General features: G+C 39.1%; 1 protein-coding gene across 1 annotated transcript in view; it reads right to left on the bottom strand.

The window, feature by feature from the left end:
• Positions 1-8,343, bottom strand: part of LOC145494949 (uncharacterized) — a 12,001-nt gene extending 3,658 nt beyond the window's left edge. The window contains exon 1 of the mRNA XM_081474521.1: positions 5,791-8,343. The gene's annotated coding sequence lies outside the window, so the exon portion shown is untranslated. The remainder of the gene's footprint in view (positions 1-5,790) is intronic.
• Between the last annotated feature and the right edge of the window lie 614 nt (positions 8,344-8,957).

Here is an 8,957-nt window from a genome sequence, read left to right as displayed (position 1 = left end):
CCATGACAGGTACTTGTATTTGTTGATTCGGGAAAGAAGCGAATTCTCTTCTTTGCAGACTTGGAAAAATAATAAAACAACGACGAGGCCCTGAAGGTGTGATAAACATCGCCAAAAAGTACAGGATGTCCGGAAAGCTAAGACCTAAGACCTAAGACCCGGAAAACTAAGACCCGGAAACTCGAAGCCTAAGACCCGGAAAACTAAGACCTGGAAAACTAAGACCCGGAAAACTAAGACCCTGGTTTTTTTAGGGGAAATCATCAAATTTCAGCTTCCTTTACCTTAAGTGGTAAAATGAATGAAAGAAATGCACTCACACCTAAAAATAACAATTTAGTAGATTTTTTTTCTTTCCCGGTATGGGTAGCTTCTGCCAGGCGTTCATTTTATAGTTGGGGTGGGCGAAAAAATAATAAAAAAGCGCGGCGAGAAGAGGCTACGGTTTGGCAAATGAAACTTTTTCCGGCGGTCGCCGTGTGGCGTTACACTGTGTACTAAAGTTAGCGAAAAAACGAAATGAAGCGAAACAGTGCTTTGTCTACTTTGCAGAACGGTAGTTTCCGAAAAGGTGCTTTGCGGTTTTCGTTTTCTTGCCTCCATGTTATTAATAGAACGTATTAATTGTGTAAAATGGGGCTGACATCCCTGCACGACTCCCAAGCGCGTGTTTTAGCCTTTTTCATAGTTTGGATCTCAAGCGTATCTCTTTGAGCGAACGACCTCTTTTGTATGAAATAAGGGGCGGATCTCTGGAGATTTCGCTCAGTAATGGTTGTTGTTCTATTAAATGCAATTTCTTCATGAGAATTTGTTTTAGGTTTGGCACTGATGGTTGATATGTTGCGACAAAAGGCAGTACTAAACAAATAAGCATTTACATAAGTACTTTCCTAATGCTCTAACTTTCAAAAAGGCTCAAAATCATGAGATAAGTATATATTTTTCAACAAACTCGATCGTAGCCTTGTGTCTAGACTTGCCACAAGTCGACTTCAATTCTCTGCCCTGCTTCTCAGTTTCGGTGGGCATGTCGGTAAAATCACAAATGATGGTGGTTATTTTGGATACAATAACTCAGTCAACTCAGGGCTGAAGCAAAAACCTAGGCCTCCACTAGTGGCGGATACAGTTTTTAGTGAAAAGACCATATAGATGACATACATTACGAAGCGAGTCAGGCTGTTCCACCACATCGGAGTAGAGTCGAATGAAACCACTTCGCTTCGCTTTAGTAATCGAGACATGTCAGTCGACTTTGACAGAATATTAAAGAAGAAATAGCCTGCGTGTTTAATCTCCTTTGCGGTCATGTTTGGGGTCATCACACAGCACTCCCTCTCCACAAACCTGAACCTCATTCCTTTAGTTACGTAGAAACCACTGATTGGTTAAAAAAATCGCCTTCTGAACTTCCATGGAGATATCCTTGTCGTGAATGCAAAGGATGCCTTATTGCTGGCGCCAATTACGGCCAACGATTCCATATTGTGGAATATTTGCTACAATTCTCGGACCAAAGACATTAAAGGAGCACAGTCAGGGTTGAACGGTTTGAAAAGTTTAGCCTAAATTTTTCAATTTCGTTGTTTGTAATCCGCGTCGATCTTCTCCATTCTTAACCATCTCGGTTCTTTTATGGTTTATTATTATCTCTTTGGTATTTTTCTTTATTTGTTAAGTATTATTTTCAGGTTTCCTTCAATTTAACGGTAATTTTGTCGATGGTCAAAATAACTCAAAATACCGTGACCGTGCTCCTTTAATTCTCATGCCAAAATTGAAACACAAGTTGTTGTTACACAATACAAAATGTGGAGTGAAGTGATGCTTTGGTTGACACAAATGATGTGTTGTGTATATTCCACTGTTTATAAGGCAAACAAATGATGAGGAGGAAAATCTAACCGCCATTTTTTGCGAATTAGAGCATGCATGTAATGGATACACACCCCAATTAAACGTAAAAGCTCCAAACGCAAACACTATCTAAAATTACTTGCGAGTGGCTTCCAGAATAACTAGCTTGTTTTTTCAGCAAACTTCAAGGTAAAACTCTTGCTATTCAACAGGCATAAAGCGTGCTAAATTTATATCTGTGTACAACTTTTTTTTCACGGAGTCTGCAACAATATTTGAGCACTTTCCTGGTTTCTTTTGTCACAAATTTACAATTTGCAAATATTAAAGCCACTAACTCGGGAACTCTTTGGTCTCTCTTACAGACGCAATTAAGGCAAGAAATAAATAAGCCGCTAATGAGAAACTACACATTTCCTTTCTTTATTTAAACCCTGACAAACATACTATTGTAGTTTGAAAACAGCAGATGCTATTTGCCGAAACGACCAGTGGGTAATTATAAAAGATACCTTTCACTTTTGCACTAAAAAGGGGCAAGTGGCACTACCTAGTACCTTGACATTACATGACATAAAAAACCGCGTGGAATCATAGTATGTAACACTTACGATGCTAGAACGCATGCCTCTTACATGTTGAGTTCTACGTACAATAAGGAAAGCTACTCCACATTTGTGTGTTATCCCGTATGCAATGTATCCTCCACCTAATGTATAGAAGACACGAACGCTAACTAATCTGCGCATGCGTTTAGAGCAAATTGGTTTTGTTCTAAAGAGAATAGTACCACAAGAAGAGCAAGGGGTTACTTGAAACAAATATATAACTTTGCGATGTTTTCTCCTAACTGACGTAGCTGAAACACGTGTACCTTTCCCACCTCACCCCGACCATTTCCTTGTCTCTAGACTAATTAATTAATTGCAATTAATTAATTAATTAAACAAACATTAAAGTTTGCAGCTTAGCGCTTAACGACTTTGCGACTTAGTACTTTAGTACTTTAGTGCCTCAGTGCCTTAGGGCAGGCAGCCCCCAAAACCATCCCAGTAGTGCACTCTGCACTAAAAATCAATCCTTCCTTGGATCCCCGGATCACCGTTTACTGTTCATACTTGTATGTGTGCCGAGAGTTGTCCAAAAGAGTGCTTCTACAAACCTTTCAAGAGGACTCTACATGAATATACCGGCTTCAAGAAAAACAATGGTCAGTAATACAAACAACATCGAAGTACGTGACCGTCACGCTCGACACAGATGAGGAACGTATAAATGTGCCTTGTATACAAACCTACCGCTGGAAGGAAAAGCTGGCAGTTTTAATCGGCTGCCTAGGTTTCAACGATCGCTACAAAGGACCAAAACTTTAATATTGAAGCCAGGTAAGAGATTTACGTGAATTTATCGGAACACTTTACGAAGATGAGTGTGTTACTCACTGGAATATTTTCAAAATTTCCTGAACTTTAAGCGGTCGTTAGTTTTGAAAACCTGGTGGGCAGACAAATTTTATTATTGTTTTGAATTAAGGGCCATTTATAATTTCTATTCATTTAGTTCAGCAGCTTCAAGCAGGTGCCACATTTTTAAAACGCGCCTTCAAAGTAGAGCTATTTTCGCGTTTTGTTCAAAACTCGATTTAAAGGGTAGAAAATCTGCTTTTAACGTTGAAAGAACAACTGACATTGAATTATAATTGCAACGCAGCTAAACAAGCTGCTATGATATATCTATAGTTGAAAAAAAGAATTGGGACTTTTGAGCGAATATCAATTTTTTTAGAGCGCCGGCAATATGTGCTATTTTTCCAGTTTCGGCAGGCATGCAACTTGTGTCGAGCGGACCGAACTTCAATTAAGCCTAGGAAAATTCAATTACAATTTTTAATCAAATAAAACTAATTTTAGTGATTGACTAGGTAAGGGCTTCGAAATCCTAGCTTATGAGAAAAATCGAATTTCGAAGTAAAATCAGTGGTCGGTTTTTACAGAGACAGCCTCTTAATTATTGCTTTCTTATTTTGCGACTTTTTTAGGCGAGGAAAATAGCTTCCTTCCCGAAATGGTTCGTATCATGCAATATTAACAAATGCAGCCAGAATACCTTCTACGGACCCAGCCTGAACCTCTTTTAGACCATGCCTCTATTTCACCTTTCACTTGATCAGTGAAGCGGTTGAAGGCATCGTTTATCATTGCTTCATTGCGTCTGTTAAGAATTACAGGATCCCTCTGTTTGAAATAATGTTCCATGTATTGTCGTTCATCGTTTCTGATGATTGAAAACTTGACAAGAAGCCCGGGACAAGAAGCGCAAATTGCGTTTTAAGACTTTTAACCCTCGCCAAGCTGGGGATATCATTTTAAATCAAATCAGTAAATCTTGTTTTTGCTTTTTGCGCAAATTTCAGAAGATCAGCTTTGTATGGATAACCTTCTGGAACAGTCATTTTCCATACACGAAGCCATTCTCTAAAATCATTTCTAAGCAATTCAAAATCCATGCCTCTCTCCGCTCACACGGGCTCGATAAGCATCTTTTGTCTTTTGTTTTCTTCATCCGGAATTGATCCATAGAACAATTCCAGCACGTCAGATGAAAATCTTGAAGCAGTCATTTTGCTGTTCATACCAAGGCAACATATTTGTTCAATAGAAAATAATTCTGTTACCCATTTACACACACCTCATTACCCATGTTAACGGCGTGTTAAAAACATCTTACTGCGTTTTGGTTTAATGAGCAGTCATGCGTATGAGAGCTCGGCTAAACGGCCTAGAATTTGCATATCCACGCTGAGCCGAGATTTCAACCCTAAACACATATATAATGAGGGTTTCTGTTACATTTTGTGAGATCTTTATTTTTACGAAATAACTCTCAGGTATGAAACATTAAAAATAATTGTTTAATACCTGAGAGTCCTATTTCGTAAAAAAAATGTAACAAAACCCTCATTATATATGTTTGTCCCCTGTATGCGTGTCATTCTCAGTGGCGGATCCAGACCTAGCCTGCATTGCAGCCGAACGTGTCACAAAATCCGCAGTATAGGCCTATAGCGGCGGTTTAGACTGTCTGCGACGCAGGCTAATCCAGACCTTGAGCTAATTTGAGTAAAATATAAATGTAAATTTTATTTATAGTGGTCATGCACTTAGCTATACAAGCACTAAGCTTAGCTAGTTTACAGACAGGCTACTGAAACAAAGAAAACAATATTTCAAATGAACACGAATATATATGTAAACTTCTCATTCCCTAGTTGAAACCGAGAAAGGTTGCCCGTCATTTTTCTCTTGACGCCTGAAGACGAAAGCTAGTCTTCTTTACGCGACTCGGCGCCGTTAGTTTGAGTTCTCGCAGCCGTACGAGGGTGTTTGCACGACAAATTCGTATAACTGCGAAAGATCTTCAGAGAAATCCAGGATTCTATGAATTAAGCCCTCGAGCTCCATCGGATGTGACTTGAGGTCGATTGTGCGAAACAGCAAAGTCGCACTACATCAAAAAACGTCGACTTGGAGAACCCGAATTTCAGCCGCCTATCCGATTCGCACACTCTCTGAACGATTCAGGTACGACTCACACCAGACAATAAAGAAAATACAGAGCCGAAACCGCGCTCACAATAATTTACGACTGCACAATCTCCGCCCATATAAGTTTAGATGAACTGTGTTTCGTCTTGGCATGTAATTTATCACAAAGCAAAGCCTCGAGCCCTGCTTCTCAGTTTCGGTGGGCACGTTGGTAAAATCACCTGTGATGGTGGCTATTTTGGATACAATAGCTCAGTCAACTCAGGGCTGAAGCAAAAACCCAACACTAGTGATGGATTCAGTTTTCAGTGAAAAGACCATGTAGATGACATAATATTACGAAGCAAGTGAGGCTGCACCACCACATCGGAGTAGAGTCGCTTACCTTTGGTAATCGAGCAATGTCAGTCGACTTTCACAGAGTATTGAAGAAGAAATAGCCTGTGTGTTTAATCTCCTTTGCGGGACACCGCGGAAATACGTTTTTTGACGTCACCGTAACTGGTCAGTGGTCATCACCATCAGGCTGTGCTGTCCTTCGATCGATCAGTTCTCCGAGATCAGTATTTTGGTTCGTTTTAAGGTCGAAAATATCCTTGGTACTTCTCGTTATTGGTGAGTTTGACGTCCTTAAATGGGTTTTTAATACTCAAACAATGTTCCGGTAATGAATAGGGGTACAGGGGAGTCATTTTGTGTGGAGTAATGTGTAGTTTGCTGACTCGAGCCTGGATCGTGTTGCTTCAGTCGCCCTCGCCTCAGAATTGTCGAAAACAACGATGGGTATCCAGCAAAGCAGAAGATTGGTTCTGTATGAAGCTTTTGCAAGAATTTTGAAGACTAGTTGGATTAAAAGTGTAATTTGCATGAAGTGGTTAAGGTACATGTAAGTCGGGACCGTTTTATTCACACTCACTTTGCGCCGACATGTGGTGCTTGTTCATTTAGATTATATTTCGCAACGCGTCAAAGAAACTTTGATAAGAATTTGTCTTTAAAGACTGGCTTGTTTGGCGTTTCTATCACCTTTCTGACTTTCTGCGCCTTTTGGAACAGATGAAATAATTTTTTTGTACCTGCCGTTTGCTGTCAGAATAAAACATTTGTTCATTTCATTCACAAGATATTTTTCTATCATTAAAGATTGTTTAAGCCTACATTTATATATAATGGTGGCATTTGCGAAGGGAGTAGAAATCGAAAATATTGTGATTTGTTGGCCGAAGCGAACGCTGGAAATACTGAAAACATTCAAGACCGCTCAATATGTTCGGTTCATAGACAATTTTTCCTCGCTTGAGGTCTTTTTTGTTTACATCGATTACATGTTGATAGTACATGGAAATTTTCAAGACCGTTTCCTTGTACATGTATGCACAGGTAACTAAATATTTTAAAATGCCCAAACACCTGAATTTGTTTACACGAAACCGCTTCCACTTATGGGATGTGGTCAAGTTTCACATCTTTTAATGCTGAAAAGACATTCAACATTTCAGAGAGGCAGTAATCAACTCTTCAATGAAACCCACTAGTTTATTTTGTTTACTCAGTCATTTGAAGCTTTTCGATTTCTATTTCTCTTTCTTACATGTGCAGTGTATCAACTGATGTAAATAATTGACTGTTGTTGTTTTTCCTTTCCTTTAATTTAATTCAGATGAGCTTTACTCAATCACTACAAAATAATTTTTACATTGTATGTGCTTAATGAATTAGACATGTACATATCACGTGCTTTGAATCAGTATGAAATATTTATTAATTATGATCCCCTTAGTCATATTGTATCATCCTCCCTTCTGTAAGATTCTTACTTAACTTGTAACCACTTTATTACAAGACATTATAGCACCTGATGGCAATAAATTATATAATTATATGTATTTATTTTTTTTCCTGTGATATTTGGCTAACAAGTGGGTTTGTTTATGCCACTGTGTCTCTGAATTGGCTTACTGTCGTCTACAAACCATTGGTAATATATCTTCGCTACATCCAACTCAGATACTAGACACAAAAGCGTGTATTAAAGAACAGATACATTTCTTACAAATTAATATTTATTGCATTTAGTTCATCACTTAAGTTCTACAACATTGCTTTTCTCCAGTGAGAAATTTTGTGCAAAGTCTGAAGTTGTAAGTTGCAAAAACAAGTTCTGTCAGTAGTTGCGAATCACTTAAAATCAGGCTTTGGTACTGTAAACTGAATGGCAGAAAGTAAGGAAATTAGAAATTGTCTCAAATACACGAGTGATAAAAGAGATAAACTTGACTGAAATCTACAGACTCCTTTTTTTAGGTTTAGGGTTAAGGTTAGGCCTAAGGGACAAGGTGTAAGGTGCGGTGGCCTTGTGGTTAGTGCGCTCAGCAATGGATCGAGTGGTCTGTGTTTGAGCCCTTGTCAAGGATATTGTGTTGTGTTTTTGGGCAAGACACTTTTACTCTCACGGTGCCTCTCTCCACAAAGGTGTATATGGGTACTGGTGAATTTAATGCTGGGGGTAACCCTGTGATCAACTAGCATGCTATCTGGCAGGGGGTAGTAGAAATACTCCTAGTCGGTTCATGCTACAGAACCCGAGATAAGCCTGGCCTGATGGGCCACTTGGCTCTATGCAGACTTTACCTTTTACTTAGGGACAAGGTACTGCATCAAGTGGGGGAAGAGACAGCGGAGTCAGAACCTCCCACTTCCCATACCTCTATCTCTTGACTCCCACCCTTGTTCGTCCTGCTCCTGTCCCCTGTAAATTAAGAGACTCAAAACACATCTTAGTCATTTAGCTGCACACCCCTTGGGCATTTCCTTTTCCTTCGTTTTCAGCCTTGCTACTCTTACCTATGTCTTTCAAGTGGATGACCTATGACATAACCACTGTCAAAGGGTTTCATTTTGGGCCTCATTTTGAGCCCAAGGGTGAATTTTTCTTTGCCCGTCGGCCTAGAAGTATCTAAAGACACTAAATGAAAGTCAAGTAACATTTTCAGTTCTTGTTTTTGAAAGTATTTGAAGCCTTAATGGATGACAAAAATTAGCATTTTGCATTTCTCTCCGGATTCCTGCCCCCTATTCCCCCGAGCTCCTGCCCCCTGCCTCTCCCCACCATCAACAGATGGCTGAATGTCCAGGAGAGGAGTTGCCATATGGAGAGCATTGGTCAGTGTTCTCTCCGTTGGTGTTTTTACAGCATTGGTGTTGTGGAAATCATCCATGGACAGTATCTAAAAGGATTTTTGCCGAGCCAAAATAGAAAAAAATGTACAATAGAAGTTTTCTATTGGGAAATCCAGATAATAGTAATATGTAAACAAATATTAATCTTAGAAAGTTATACAGAGTCTCAGGCTCTAAGGTAATGTGGTCAGAAATTATCTGGGTGGCCTTACAATCAGAAGATTGCAGTGTGAATACAGGGGGGATAGCCTATTTATAACTAAAAATGAAATTCATTTATTGAGTTTTAATTGGAAGTTGTTATTACCCAGATTTTATGGTATTTTTATTGTCTTGCAATAACATATGCATGTATTTTTAATTACCCTTTTA

This window comes from Orbicella franksi, chromosome 8, assembly GCF_964199315.1.
Source record: "Orbicella franksi chromosome 8, jaOrbFran1.1, whole genome shotgun sequence".
NCBI classification, from domain to species: domain Eukaryota; kingdom Metazoa; phylum Cnidaria; class Anthozoa; order Scleractinia; family Merulinidae; genus Orbicella; species Orbicella franksi.
Note: the sequence above shows the minus strand (reverse complement) of the source record. Positions and strands in the feature narration are given on the sequence as shown.